This window comes from Vespa mandarinia, chromosome 16 (genome assembly GCF_050613455.1).
Source record: "Vespa mandarinia isolate Hongniang chromosome 16, ASM5061345v1, whole genome shotgun sequence".
NCBI classification, from domain to species: domain Eukaryota; kingdom Metazoa; phylum Arthropoda; class Insecta; order Hymenoptera; family Vespidae; genus Vespa; species Vespa mandarinia.
Genome location: NC_140825.1, coordinates 1,040,166 through 1,056,882, shown reverse-complemented (window position 1 = coordinate 1,056,882; position 16,717 = coordinate 1,040,166).

Here is a 16,717-nt window from a genome sequence, read left to right as displayed (position 1 = left end):
TAATTACGATATAGTAAATAAAAATTGTCGAAAGGTTAACATTGATAAGATTTTGATAAGAATATCAATCAAATCGATATTTAGATAAATGAAAAAGGGATGTCTCCCTCCTCTCTCTCTCCCTCTCTCTCTCTCTCTCTCTCTCTCTCTCTCTCATTCTCCCTTTCTCTCTCTCTCCTGTCTCGAGGTTGTCTCGAAACTCGTGCCAGTATCCATTCGGTAATTCCGTTGAAGCGATTCCATTCACGTGCAAGATGGCGGCTGTAGTTTGCTCCCAGCATGCACCGCCCCTTACTCCATCCACCGTTTCACCCTCTTTCTCCGTCGCTTACTTCTACGCCCTCCTACCTCCCTCCCTCTTTACCTCTCTATCTTCCTACCTCCCTTCTTCCACCGAAAACCCTCTCCCTCGCGACGTCTATCTATCTATCTCTATCTCTTTCTCCTCTCTTTCTCCTCTGTATTTCTCTCTCTCTCTCTCTCTCTCTCTCTCTTACTATCTTTTTAGAGTAACTTGGCTCGGCCTTGCCCTTTCAGAACCCTGCAAGATCGACACGACATCATTCGAACAACGTCTTCTAACTTGCTTCGAGCAATCGAGCTTGTATTGGTTGGATGTCCCAACAGTTTGGTTACATACCCATTACACTCTCTCTCTCTCTCTCTCTCTCTCTCTCTCTCTCTCAGTCTCTTTCTCTTTCTCTTTCTGTTTCTGTTTCTCTCTTTCCCTTTCTCTCCCTCTGTCTCTCTATCTGTCTGTCTGTCTCTTTCAAAAGTGCAAAGAGCACGTGACAGGACGAATCTCTCCGATCCTTTCAGCTTCCTATCCTTACTCTCTTTATTGTAACTCCACGTATAGCCGTGAGCTACTATTCTCGTAAGATAAACGTTTCACCGATAGCTACCTTTGAATACTAATTTTTCTTCTTTCTTTTTATTTTTTTTCTTTCCTTCCTTCTTTCTTCTAGCTTCTTTGGATTAAGATTATATATCTACGACTCCTCTTTCTCGTAATTTATCATCACTCACGCGTTTTTCTTTCGCATGTGTGCGTGTATGTGTGTGTGTGTGTGTTTGTATGTTTTTTTTTCTTTTCTTTTTTTTTTTTTTTTTTCCTTAATATCGTCAAATATAGTATTGGATTCATTTAAAAATATTACAACGGTACATTATGAATTATTTCGACAATGATTACTTTTGAATCGACTGCTATATCCCTTAAAGACACACACGTTGTGTATAGCATTCGAAACAGCCCGTTTGTCGTCGTCTGTCGTTTTGCTACCGTCGCGCGTAATGGAGTGTCTACACACTCGACTACTTTGCTGTGTATAAGGTGACGAACTGTTAATGTATTGTACCCAAAAAAAAAAAAAAAAAGAAAAAAAAAGAGGGAAAAAAAAAGATAAAAAAAGACATATCCCCGACTATACTACTCAAGGTAAAATTATTTTCTCTCTCTTTCTCTCTCTCTCTCTCTCTCTCTCTCTCTCTCACTCTCTCTCCCTATCTCGTTCGATCAGGGATATAAATACTTGGGTATCTACTGCTTACTTAACTTCTTCAAGAAATAAAAATAATAAAAAGGAAGAAAAACAGAAGAAAAATTAAGAATTGTATTGATCAGTCATTAAAAGTGTTGGGCTCTGACTCGTTCGTTCAATGAAAAATAATTTTTATATTTTTTATACCACAAAATATCGCAAGATTTACTTAAGATTAAATTACCTTACTCGATAAGAGACGTACTTTTATTTATTTCCTTTTAAATAGAAAAATAATAATTGTATCTTCGATGGAATTATTGAAAATATGATATGTCGGGTTATGATATATATTCGAATCACTTTTATAATTACAAGCTCGCATATGCATACACGCACGCACACGCACACACATGCATAGCAACTGGTAATTATAAAAAATTGTTTGAATGAATATTATATTTTTTTCTATTTTTTTTCTTTTCTTTCTTTTTTTCTTTTTTTTTTAAAGAATCGAATAATAGATACAAACAAAGTTATAGCGGCCCTGTGAAACGAATATATATATATATATATATATATATATATATATATATATAAATATATATATATATATGTATATATATATATGTATATGTATATGTATATATATAGCTTGACCGCTTGTCGTCAAGGTGGGTGCTGTGTTTGCTCAAAACTTTAGGTCATCGCTTTGCAGAGACCGATATACGTGGACCGAGTGCCCGACAAATACTACTCGAGCAAGTCACGAAAGGAAGCTGTTCTCTCTCCACCCTCTCTCTCTCTCCCTCCCTCCCTCCCTCCCTCCCTCTCTCTCTCTCTCTCTCTCTCTCTTTCTTTCTCTCTCTCTCTCTCTCTCTTTCTTTCTCTCTCTCTCTCTCTCTTTCTTTCTCTCTCTCTCTCTCTCTGTATCTATTTATCTCTTTTTTTTTTCCTGAAGGAGGATCCGTTTAGATTCTCTTCATCGAAGGAACCGAAAGATGTAGAGAGTAGCACATACTTACGACTACTAATACTAATACTATTACACTACTACTATTACTACTATGTTAGCTTCCTCTCGACAGCTATTTCACGAAGGTCGGCTTACTTTTCCGGCTGCTTCGATTCTTTCTTATTCTTTTTCTTCTTCTTCTTCTTCTTCTGCTTCTTTAAAGTCGTCGTCGTCGTCGTCGTTCTCGTTGTCGACGTAGACGACGACGACGAGGACGAAGACGACGACGAGAAGAAGATGCAGACGGAAGCGAGATTAAACTCGGCTTCTTTCGCGAGGTTAAGAAGGATCAACGTTGGCGAAGCTAACCAGCCGTAAGAATCTTTAAAGGGATCTTTTCCGACCCTCTTTCCAACTCTAATCCTTCGGCTTGCCTTTTACATTTTAAAGAATTATAAGAATGGTTTCGAAAGAAAAAAAAGAAAATCAGGGGAAAAAGAAAAAGAGAAAAAAGAAAGGAGAATGAACGAAGGTGACAAAAGACAATGCCTCCTCTCTCACAGATTTATGTAAAATCTTTCGTTAGAGAGAGAGAGAGAGAGGGAGAGGGAGATAGAGAGAGAGAGAGAGAGAGAGAGAGAGAGAAAAGGAGAGAGAGGGAGAGGGAGATAGAGAGAGAGAGAGAGAGAGGGAAAACTCTTGATCCTAATCTTGAGAAAACTCAATTCTCAATTTGTTAACATCCCTTTTAAAAAATTTTAAGTACAATAATTGTTTACACTCGTTTTCAAAAGAAGACAACAAAATTATGAAAAGGAAGGAGAAAAAAGAGAGATGTTTTCTTTTCCTGTCTTTTCTTTTTTTTTTTATTTTTCTCTTTTTTTTCCTTTCTTTTTCTTTTTCTCTGATGACGAGGAAGAGAAATTAAGAAATTAAAAAAGAGAAAAAAGAGATCGTTTCGTCTTTTTTTGAAAAAAAAAAAAAAAAAAAGAAAAAGAAACATTATTAAAACATGTGTCCACGTTTATACGTTGTAAATGATTAAAAAAGAAGAAAAAAAAAAAGAAGAGAGAAAAAAAGAAGAAGAAAAAGAAATAGAAAAAAAATGTCTTTCAAGATCTCATCTTAAAAAAAAAAAAAAAAACAAAAAAAAAACAAAAAAAAATAAATAAATAAAAAAAGAAAGAAAAGAAAGAGAAAAGATATATAAAAACTATCAAAGTCTCGAATTCCTATTCTGAAAAGAAAAGGTGGGAAGATCGAAGGGAAGAGACGATCGAAAAGATGATGTCGGTAGTACCAACACTGGCATCTTGGTTTGTTAGTTAAATAAACATTGAGCACCGAACGCTCCCAACGTAACAGTGGACCCTTTGTTGGCCGTCACCCTGCCACGTTCGAGAACGAAGCGCCAAACATCTTAACGCCTATCAATAATTGTTCCTTCCCCGTTGATATGGAGATCCCTTTATATCTTGTCGGAGAGATCGATCCTGGATGAACGACGATAAAAGATCAAAGGATTCGTCGTGAGACTGCGTAAATCTTTTTTACAATGGATATTTGAGATTTTCAAACACATGTGTTTCAAACCGATATCCATACGTATATCCTTATCATAATATATTATTTTATTGTTTATATTTGTTACTGAGTATATACTAAATAGAACAGAAAAAAAAACAAAAAAAAAAAAAATATATATATATATATATATATATATAAAATAAGATCTTTTCTTCTATGAAAAGTATATTTAAAGATAAGAGGGAAAAGAATAGATAGGAATTTTTTTTTCTTTTCCCTTTTTTTAATTCGAGAATTAAAGAAATAAATTTTCTTTCTTCTTTTCTTTTTCTTTTTTTTTTTTACCTATAATCAAACACTCTACAAAATTTAATAGATAAATGAATATTATCTTTTTATTTTTTCGTCCAGATTACCAATAGGTGTGTATGTATGTTTCTCTTTTTTCTTTCTTTTCAAGGTAATGAAAAGATGAATAAAATTATTTATACAAATAAATAAATGTAATTTCTTCTTTAGGTTTATCTAAAAATCTTCAAATATCTCTTTAAATAATGAACGAATAAATAAATAAAAATATAAGTTTCTTGTTTATTTTTAACAATAAATTTCTGAAAAACAAAAAAGGAATATCTCCTTGAATTCTCTTTCTTTTCTTTCTGCTTTTTTTTTTTTTTTTTTTATTTTAAATCTCTTTTTTTATTTACCTAATTTTTCGAATATCCTTTACGAGTATGTATCTTTTATGGTTTCTATATCGATGTCAAAAAAACGAAAGCTGGCAGGATGGGTTCAAGGAGAAAATTTCAACCAATTTGGACGAGACCAGACAGCGAGGGTAATTTAGTACGATGAGTCGAGAGGTTTTTAACTTTTACCTTTCAAAAGTATAGTTACGATATTTTCGAGCCTCTTAAAAGTTTTCAAGTTGTTTCGAGAAAAGCAATACGTTTTCCCTTAAATTTTTTTTTTTTTGACGAATTACTTCGACAAAAACTTTCAAAAATGTGGGATAATTTCTTTTTTTTCTTTTTTACAGAGAGAGAGAGAGAGAGAGAGAGAGAGAGAGAGAGAGAGAAAGAGAAAATATACTCATTAAATTTATATTTATATTAATATATATGCTTTACATATGTGTGTGTGTATGTATGTGTGAACATGCAATTTCGCGTGGGCGATCAGTGGCCCCCATCTTTCCATTCAGATTCTTATGATTATATTATGTAAAATGCAAGATAATAATAAAATACTTCACAATATCATTAAATGATCCATAATTATCACGTTATAATGCAATTTTGTTGCATATCGTGAACCATTCATGGGCCACGCGGCCTGAACACGAAAAGTCATGAGAAAATAGCCCTGACATTCAAACGTGTTAAGCTACGATCCCTTGTATCGCTAATGTCGTATTTCCTTTTGCCTGATCATCGTTACGCGTTCATTTCGATGCTTTCGACGAGCACACCTTTCTTGCCTGGAAATCAATCGAAGCTATATATATGTGTATGTGAATGTGCGTGTGTGTGCGTGTGCGTGTGCGTGTTTATATATGTATATATAGATACATATATATATACTAACTTGCGAAGAACAAAGGCGAAGCATATTTCCAAGTTATATATATATATATATATATATATATATATATATAATTTCTATGTACGTATATAAACGATTTATTTATATATTTATTTATTTATTTATTTATTTAGTGGGATTCTAAAAAAAAAATTGAAATAAAATAAATAATAATTAATAATAATTACAGACAAATGAAATTTTAAAAGATTTTCTTAAATAAATACATAAATTTTTAATGACTGTAAAAAATTACTAATGCAAAGTTTAAATACCTGTAGATAATATTTTAAAAGATTTTATTTCGCGTATAAATTATAAAGAAAAATATTGACGCGGGAGAGTGTAAAAAAAATTATGTGAATAAGCAGTCATTAGTTAGAATACAAGCTCAGTTGAGAGAAAGGCAGAAAGATAGATAGATAGATAGATATATAGATAGAAAGAGGGAGAGAGAGAGAGAGAGAGAGAGAAAGAGAGAGAAATTGAAAGCACATGCAGTTCTCTGCACATAAAACGGTGTATTACATCTCAAAAGTTTGAAAAGGGATGGCAAAGTTTATTCGACTGCATAGAAACACAATTTATGAATTCATAGAGAAATCAAATTATCATTCTCCTTATTCGTATTTCTCCAAACTTTCAAGAATATATGACGTTCACAAAATTATTAATAATTTATATATCAATCAATTATCACAATGGGAAAAACAAAAGAAAAAATTCATTCACACAAATTTGAAAGAAAAAAATTAAATAAATAAATAAGAGTCCATAGCCATTCCCATAATTAATATTTCATCGAATAAGAAAATTAATTATCGTAACTTAATAAATTATACGCAAGCATCGCGCACACGCGCGCGCACGAATTAGATTATATTAGAATAACAACATAGAAAATAAGAAGAGTACGAAACAATATGTAAAGATTGTTTACTGTGTACACAAACGAAGCTTTATGTATGTATTTTATTTATGCTAATAAAATACATATATTTAATACATACATATATACATGCTTATATATATATATATATAGGTACGTAACTATAATACATATATATATATGATACATACAATTAATAATTCTTATAATTGTCAAGAATATTATGCGTATCATACGTATCTCTGCTGTCAATTAATATCAATATTAAATTAACCGATACAGGAAGAAGAAAAGAAGAAAATAAAGAAAACGAGAATAACGAGGAGAATAAAAGTGAGGGAATTAAAAAAAAAAAAAAAAAAGCAAAAAAAACAAAAAACCTTTTTATGCATAAAGAACTACGCCGGTCGGTGCATTTTCTATCCTCCTCCTCCTCCTCCTCCTCCCCCTCCCGCACTCAACCTCCCCTTCCTCCGTAGTCCCCTGATTCCACTCTGAGGTATTTACCATTCCGTTTCTTCCGTAGTTGCGACGGTGGAATGACAAAAATTGCGGCTCCCACAGCGTATGCATACATACGTACGTATATACACACAAACATAAATGCATACAGATATATGTATACATACATATACGTGCATATATATATATATATATGTATCTTCAATGCATACATATACTAGATAATATTCCTGTATACGTATATAACATATGGTACTCTTATACAAGGTAACCCGATCGTTTTGCCTCTCTTTCTCTCTCTCTCTCTCTCTCTTTCTCTTTCTCTCTTTATCTCTCACTCTCACTCATAGTAAATCCACTGTTCGCCGAATGCAGCCATACGTCGTCGCGGTTTTAATCAACGCCGCCGTAAATCCTCCCGGCGTTGGCTCTTTCATTTTTTGTCCATCGAGACCTCTCCTCTCTCTCTCTCTCACTCTCTCTCTCTCTCTCTCTCTCTTTCTTTCTGTCTCTCTCTTTCTCTTTTGCTCTCTCTCTCTCTCTGTCTTTGTCTCTCTTTCTCTCTCTCTCTCCTTTTTTTTTTTAATTTCATTAGCGAACAGCAGCCGGATTACATGGACGGTCCAGAATCCCTCTTTGGGATTATCAAAGCTCGAGAAAAACTAGGGAAAATTCAGCAAACGATATACCTACACGACTACGTTTTCTAGAGATATTAATCTTCCCTATAGTATGTATCGTATGTACGTGTATATTTTGTGTGTGTGTGTGTATGGGGATAAGTATAATAAATTATTATTATTAAAAAGAGAAGAAGATAAGGAAGAAGAAGATAACAAAGAGTAATTTAAGATGGGTATGGTATACTTTTCGTAAATAATAGTTCAAACAAATTGAAAGAAATATTATATATAGGGTAATGTCTTGTAACAAGAGTTCTATCTTCTTGTTAAATTTAATACTATTTAAAATATGAAATTTTCTCTTCCCTTTGTTTACTTCGGAATAATGGAAAATTTTGGCTATCTCAATTTATATGGTTTTTAATCGATAAGTAATTGAAATTTTTTTTTCTTTTCTTTTTTTTTTCTTCTTTTTTCTTTTTTCTTAATATCGATCTCTACCAATGTTGTCTATTTTATATATTGAATACAGGTATATATTGAAAATTTTAATACTTGGTTTTATATATCATTTTGTTCCAATATCATATAATAGACTTATTTATCTACATACATACGTACATATATATATATATATACATATATATATATGCATATATATATATATATTTACATATATACATATATATAATATATGTCGTAAAATTCAACCCAATGTTAAAAATTCCAAAATAATATTATAAAATAAAACATTTCTTCCAACCTCCCTACCTCCCTCTCTTTCTCTCTCTCGCTCTCTCTCTCTCTCTCTCTCTCTCTTTCTCCCTCCATCGATTTTTGTCAAAGATGAGATAAAAAAGATTTTTTTGTTTCAATCCATGTGAAAATTAATTTTTGAATTCTAAAAAGAGATTGAAATTTTGAAAGAAAAAAAGCCTTTTTTACGTTGTTTCCTCTTTTTTTAATTTCTTTTTTTTTCTTTTTTTTTTAAATAAAAAATAAAAGTAGACTTTATACGTATGCAGAGATATTGGTTGGTTCGGTCTGGAACAAAAGGAAAGTCTCAAAAAGTCTCGAGCGCTACGTCGGGGGAGAGGTGGAAAGAGAAAAGGGGTTAGCGGGGGGTATCTACGTCGCGCGCGCACACAAAGGGGTTGACTTAGCGATTTTCCGCACTTTTTTCCGCTTCCCACTCGGCAGAGACGTAAATATGGCGGGGCTGAAGTTTCATTCCCCTCTGTGTGTCCACGGGGTCTGCCCCGCCCAGGCTCGGTATTCCACCCCTCGGCAAAAATAAAGGAACAAACGCCACGGCACACAATCGTCGAAACATTTTTGACGCCGGCCATCTCTCTCTCTCTTTCTCTCTCTCCTCTCTCTCTCTTGCTCTCGCTCGCTCCGCTCTCTTCCATCTCTCGCATTCTCTCTCGCATTCTCTCTCTCTCTCTCTCTCTCTCTCTCTCTCTCTCTTTCTATCTCTCTCCGTTTCACTCTTTTTCAGTTTAGTTAGAAAGAGATGAAGAAAAGAGCTAGATAAAGATAGAGAGATAGAAAGAAAGAGAGAGAGAGAGAGAGAGAGAGAGAGAGAGAAGGAGATCGGAAAAGTGTGGAGAAAGCGGTAGATCTGATGGAGGTGGAGGAGGTAGAAGCCGGTAGTGAAAGAGGAGGAAGAGATGCGGAGGTGGTAGAAGGAGGAAAAGGAGGTGGGTGTTCGAACGAACGCAATTTGCATGATTTTGCATGTTTTAGCACGCCCTGCCTGCGCCCATCGGGTTTCAACTGTCTGCCTACGTTTTCTGCTTGCTTTTCTGACTACGACGGGGTTAGAGTCAGGAGGATGAAGAAGAAGAGGAGAGAGAAAGAGAAGGAGGAGGGAAAGGGAAAGGTAGAGGAGGAATAGGAGGAAAGGGAGGAAAAGGAGAGAGGGATTGAAGTTGTGCCTGGAGGTGGAACGCCAACAAGACCGCCGGAGAAAGGAAATTATTTTTCTTGGTTTTTCTCGGTGAAGGTGCTCGTCGAGCCATCGGAATATCAATAAGCTATCTCTCTCTTTCTCTTCTTCTTTCTCTTTTTCTCTTTCTCTCTTTCTCTTTTTCGAATTGTAGTCGTGAGAGAAAATTTTGATCGTTAATACTTCTAGATTTTCTTTTATTTAAAATCCAAGCTATATTTATTATAAAAAATCAAACTAAAAAATCGGACAATTGTATAATTTATATTTCGATAATATGTATTGAAATATTATTACGATCAGATGTGTAGATTACATATATAATCATCAATCATGATTTCATATAAAATCAAATTAAGTGTTAAGAAAAATTTAATTTCTTCTATATTATTATGTAAATGTATAAAATAGATATATAGAATAAAATATATATATATATATATATATATATATATATTAATAAAATAATTCGTAAATCGTTTGATCCATTATCACATGAAATTGAATAGATTCGATCTCAATATCCATCGTTTCGAACGTTACATACTAGATCTAGTATTCGGAGTGAACAGACATTAAATAGATCATTTCTATGTCGTTCTCTGTTATTTCGTCGGTAACAATGATATACTCATGGCCTATGAGGTCGGAAACGCTTGGATCGTAGACGATCGGTATCACATATTCGATACTAGTACTTCATTCTCTATATTCGAAAGGGAATCTCTTCTCTAGCTTTTCGCGTTATTGATTCCCACATAAAGAGAGACAGAGAGAGAGAGAGAGAGAGAGAGAGAGAGAGAGAGAGAAAGAGAGAAAGAGAGAGATAGAGAGAGAGAGAGAAAATCACATTAAATCATAGATCGACATTATTCAATATTTATATATCTCATATAATGAAAAAGACATAGATAAAGACAGAAAGTCACGTTGAAATTATAAATGAACACTCTTATCTATCTTACGTCATAATCAAAAAAAAATAAATAAAGACGGATAATTATATTAATTCATAAAGGAAACCTCTTTGCTATTTATCTCATATAATCAGGAAGATAGATAAAGATAAAAAGTCATATGAAATCGTAGATCAATTCTCTCCCTCTCCCTCTCTCTCTCTCTCTCTCTCTTTCTCTCTTTCTCTTTAACGCAAAACTCATCTTTTAGGAGCCCATCATTGTATCCAGTACGAACAATTCTCTCTGCATACGGAATACATGTGCTCAGGTTCGGTTGGCAACCCATCGAAAAAGAACGAGTCATCCTGCGGTGTACCCGGTATCACTCGTCGCCACAGCCGGTAAGGCCGTTCCGGCTCTCTCACCGACAACAATGGGCCAATAGCGAGCCGATAATGAGCAACCATTGTCACGTTGCAGCCCGTACGAGCTGCAAACGACGAACGGCTCGCGCCAAAGAGGGTGGACATAGGGGTGGACACGATCAGATGAGGAGGATCGCGCAACGAGAGTCATTACAGGTAATCGAGTAGTACCGAAGAGATCGACGAAAATCGTTATAGTTATTACTATAGATATCATAGATTTTTTACCAATTTCAATATATTTTTATCTTTTTCTTTTTTCTCTTCTTCTTCTTCTTCTTCTTCGCTTTCATCTTTTTCCTTGTACATTTTCATTTTCTTTAACGTTTACAATCCGATAGTTTCTCCGATTGATCCGATTAGATACTGAATGAATGAATCCGAAGATTTAAATTTCTGATCTAGATCGATCTATAGATAATATACCTAAACGTTGGTATTTCGTTTATTTGCGAATTAGTTCGATTTTTTTCTTTTTCTTTCTTTTCTTAAGAATAGGTAAGTACACAGGTACTTAATTTCTTTGACCGAGTTAACGTTTTGCATCTTATCCCAAAAATACTTCTACTCGATTGTTCACGAAAGCCGATTATCCCTCTCCCTTTTAATCTCACAGCAGCCAACCAATCCTGATCTTTCCTTATTCCTAAGTATTACAAACATCTGGACCATTGGACCTGTGCAATGACAAGTGTTTTTTTTAGCGATTTAACGAATGAACATCCTTGGTATTTTTAATAAATGACAAAGTATAACAGTAAAAAATTGCTATATCAATTGTTTACCAATCTCATATTAAAATTACATGAATTTGTCTCTCTTCCTCTCCCTCTCTCCCTCTCCCTCTCTCCCTCTCTCTCTCTCTCTTTCTCTCTCTCTCTCTCTGTGAACCTCCATGAATTTCCTATGCAATGGCAAGTGTTTCTATCGGGTTAACAAATAAATAATCTTGAAACTTTTAATACAAAGTATCAAACATTTATTCAGACACGAAATATATTATTTATATATCGGTCGATTAAATATTAAAATTATTTGCGAAATTTAAATACAAATTTGAAGTTCAACGTGAGATAAAAATTGGTCAAATTTTATTCTCTCTTTCTCACCCTCTCTCTCTCTCTCTCTCTCTCTCGCTTTCTCTCTCTCTCTCTAGGATTAACATCAAAGATAGTAAAACTCTCTCGTCGTCTTTCATAGCTATCCGTGTTAAAGAAACGGGAGGCAATGACTTGCGATTCGAGATGCGTTGGAATAGAGGTGTCCAAGATGAGAGGGCGGCGAGCCGCGTTTATTTATCCTGTCTGTGCCTCGAAGAAAGCCGAGTGCATCGTCCTTCTTCCCTTCCCTTCCCTTCCCTTGCCTTACCCTACCTCCTTTCCATCCTTACCCCTCGCCCCCGTCCCTCCACACCCCGCCGTACTCGTTCCTTGTCTTCACCCATTACTTTTTCTCTTATTCCTTTTCCCCTCCCTTTTTTTGTTAGAACTTCCACCCTCGATAAATTCGCACCTACCGAGACTAATTCTTCCGAGACTCTCTTCCTCATCTTTTAATAATTTTTTTCTCTGTATTTTCTTCTCTTTTTCTATTTCTTTTTTTTTTCTTTTTCTTTTTTTTTTTTGTCTCCTTTCCTATCGCTCCAATTACTATAAATATATTTACTTTTTAAGAAGTTAGACAGCCAATTGGAAGATCTCCTTTTTTCTTATTTCCTTTCTTTCTTTCTATTGTCCCAATAATAATAATATTACGATTATGATTATTATTATTATTATTAATATTATTATTATTATTGTTATTATTATTGTTACTTTTATTGTTAATATATGAAAGTTAATTGATCTGTTCATTTAATTTTAGATTGTATAAAAGTTTCAATTATTTTATAAACATTAAATATAAGATATATTTAAATGTTAGTGTATTATATCGAGTATAATTAAAAATTTTTATAATAATTAATAATTATTAATTTTAATTTTATATGATATATTTCATTATGAAATATTTTGTTTTTATTTTAATCGTCGAATGTTTTTACACGCCACCTTTTCGTATCCTTGTCTTTTTCTTCTTCTTTTCCTTTTTCTTTGACTTTTTCTTTTTCTTTTTTTTTTCCTTTTTCTTTTTTTTTTTCTTTTTCGTTCAAAGAGTATATTTCTTTCGTTCTCGCCGACTTTGATCGCTATCGGCTCGCATCGGCCAGTTTCTTTTCTCTTCTCTTTCTCTTCGATCAGGAAAGCTTTCGACCTTGTGCGACTCGTCCGACGTAGACGCGGCCCTATAATCACCGACCGATGCCGACGTTACCGTAAAACCTAAGCCACTATATGCTCAGCTTCCGACTGGATATCACATGCGAGGCTAAAGATTCAATTCAGCATCATGCTTATCGATAGTCATCCGCGGAACATATCAAAGGCTTACTTATATTTTTTCTATGTTGGTAATTATTTACACAAATTATATATATATATATATATATATATATATATATATATATAGAGAGAGAGAGAGAGAGAGAGAGAGAGAGAGAGAGAGAGAAATTTAGAAGAAATATTAATTAGAGGAATGATACTTTATTTTTTTTTTTTTTTTTAATAAATTTGTAGACCCTGTTTGTTTATATTGATTCAAAGATTTTGTTTTTTTCTCTATTGAAAATTCATTTTTTTTTTTTTTAATTATAAAAGATTATTTATTTATTTATTTATTTATTTATTTATTTATTTATTTATTTATTTTTGTTTCTAAGTCACGTCGTTTTAACAATTAGTAAAAAAATTCATTTTTCTTGTAATATTAATAACGATATCATAAAAGAGATATCATTGAAAAGTAATAGTAATTCTTTTCTAATTAACATGTAATTTCTATTATCTATATTAAATATAATTGATATTTGATAATTATACGCTAGATATATCTGTACTATAATAAATATATCCCTGGTATTGCATACTAAAAATTCAAAATATTCATACTCGCATGGGAATATATAAAAATCATGAGTAATTTATATTTACTTTTACTACTTTATCACTAAATCATATCATTTTTACCGAATCCTCACTTCCGTCTCTTTCTATTTCCGATGTTAAAAATAAAAAGTAAAAAGTGAAAAAAGAGACAGATACCGAAAGAGAAAGAGAGAGAGAGAGAGAGAGAGAGAGAGAGAGAGAAGATACTGTCTGTACCGGTTCGACGACGGGTTGCTTTTAATTAAAACAATCCTCGAATCCGTCGGCTTTCTCCCTCTTCCCTTTGCTTCGATCCAACCAAAAAGTTAGACAGAGAGATAGAAGGGGAGAGAGAAAGAGAGAGAGAGAGAGAGAGAGAGAGAGACGGACAGATAGATAGATAGATAGACATAGAAAGATAGAATGAGAGAGAGAAAGAGAGAGAGAGAAAATGAGAGAGAAAAAGATAGAAGAGGGTAGAAAGAGAGAGGTAAGGGGGTTGAAAAAAGAACGATACTTGTCCGGGGGTTTTATAAGAAAGGATCGTCGACCAATTATCTGCTCCGATATGATCTTCCGCGTCTTTACTCCTTGTTCTCTTCGTGAACGAGTCGAATGGGTAGCACGTGGGGGTGGTTAAGCTCTCGCGAGGTCCCCCCGAGGGAAATAAAGCTCGTCCGGGTTTCCTCTCGTTATTATACACACGCGTTTTCCTCTAGCTAGAGATCTTCTCTCTCTTTATCTCTCTCTCTCTTTTCTTAAAAAAAAAAAAAAAAAAAAAAAAAAAAATATTATAACATAGTATCCACCTATATATAACTGATAAGAATAGGGAACGTAACTATTCAAATGGTTACATATTAAAGATATTTATTACGAGTCGTGAAATTTTTTTTATTTTCGTTAAATTTTTAAACAAATTTTTCGAATAAGATAAAATTTCGGAATTTATAAGTCGATATATATATATATATATATATATATATATATATATATATACATATGTGTATGTGTATATGTACATGTATACCTATATAAATGTATGAATATATATATATATTTTTTTTTTTAGTATAATAATATCACATATCATTTATTTAAACGAACATTAATATATCGATCAATCCATTCACGAATTAATGATCTATATATTTCTTTCAGTAGGATCTTTTTTTTCTTTATAATTATACAATGTATATATATGTATATAGGTATACATGAATGAATGCAAAATCTCGTTTTAAGTATAACTCAAAGAAAATAGAATCGTTCTATTTAAGATAAATTCTCTGAACGATGTAATAATAGTAATAGTAATAGTAGTAGTAGTAGTAGTAGTAGTAGTAGTAGTAGTAGTAGTAATACTCACTCCAGGCACACGTTAACAAATACAAAGAATAAAGTCGGCCAGGATGCGAAACGTGCGCGTGGTTACATCCAGAAGCGCGCGACACTATCGAGAGGGAAGCGTAAAGACTCGTGAAAGCTTCCGGAGAGACAAATTGGCGTGAAAACGCATTTCGAGGGCAGAAACGGTCGGGGGGAGACGGGGACGGGGGTACCGGGGCTGGAGAAGAGAGGGAGAGGGGTGAGTTAACGGAGGGGGGCGGGATGAGTAAACTGGAGAAGGGCACGCTTATGGATGATGTTGGGGAAGAGTGTACACGTATGTATATATATATATATATATATATATATATATATATATATGTATGAAGAGAGAAAGAGACGAATACAGAGGCGTGTATGTATGTGTGTGAGAATGAGCGAGAGAGAGAGAGAGTGAGAGAGATGTAGAGATAGAGATAGAGATAGAGGGAGGGAGGAAGCTACACCAAGTCCATGGCCGTTGCTGGTAATGTCAAACATTTAGGTCGAACTCGGGGTGTTCGGTTAAATACACTCACTCGTCGATGTTCTATCATTCCACGCGATCGCTTGCGAAGAATAGCGTGATAATGAGAGGGATGTAATATATATATATATATATATATATATATATATGTATGTATTTTAGAGATGAGGTAACAAATACAGACGATTCCTAACTTCTTTTATATACTTTATTTCTCTTTACTTTTCCCTTTTTTTCTTTTATTTTTTTCTTTTCTTAACTGGTGTAATGAAAAAGAGGAAAAAAAGAAAAAAGAGAAGAGTGGACAAATAGAGTTGAATCAATTCGTCAATAAAGAAATAGATATGAAAATAGATGGGATAGAATGGTCAAATTTTTCGATGAAAATGAACGATAAAAAGATGATAGGACGAAGCGATGATCGTACTCGCGGATATAGTTCTTCTCTGTCCTTCGAAAAATTTTCTAATAAAAATCGAACGAATGAAAATAATGGGATTCGATAAAAAGGCGCAATGTTATGTTTAAGAGGGATACTCGATATTCTGAAATAGAGAACGAAAAGGTAGAAAACAAAGATGAAACAAATATGATTGATATTTATCGCGACGATTGCGAATTTCACGCGAACACGCGATAAATAAAAGTCACGGATAATAGATCAGACGTAAAGGAATAAGAAAAGAAAAGAAAAAAAAGAAAAAAGAAAAAAACAATGAAACAAAAAGAAAAGAAAGAAAGAAAGGAAGAGAAAAACTCAAAGGCACAAAAAAAGTTACAACGAAAAACAATCATTGACGAGAGAAAAATCAACGCGAATAATCTTAAAGGTTCTAAGATACAAAGAAGAATTATCTAATCTCTATATTTAAATAGAAATAAGAAAGAATAAAATAGGAAGTAGAAGATTGATCAAAACGGAAGTAGGATCTTTAACAGGAAGGATGACCGACCAAGCGAGCGAACGAGTCGAACGAGAAAGAGAAAAAGAGAGAAAAAGAGAGAGAAAGAGAAAGAGAGTGAGAGAGAGAGAGAGAGAGAGAGAAAGAGAGAGAGAAAGCGAGATAGAGAACGCGCGTTCGTTGGTCCGACCACGTCTA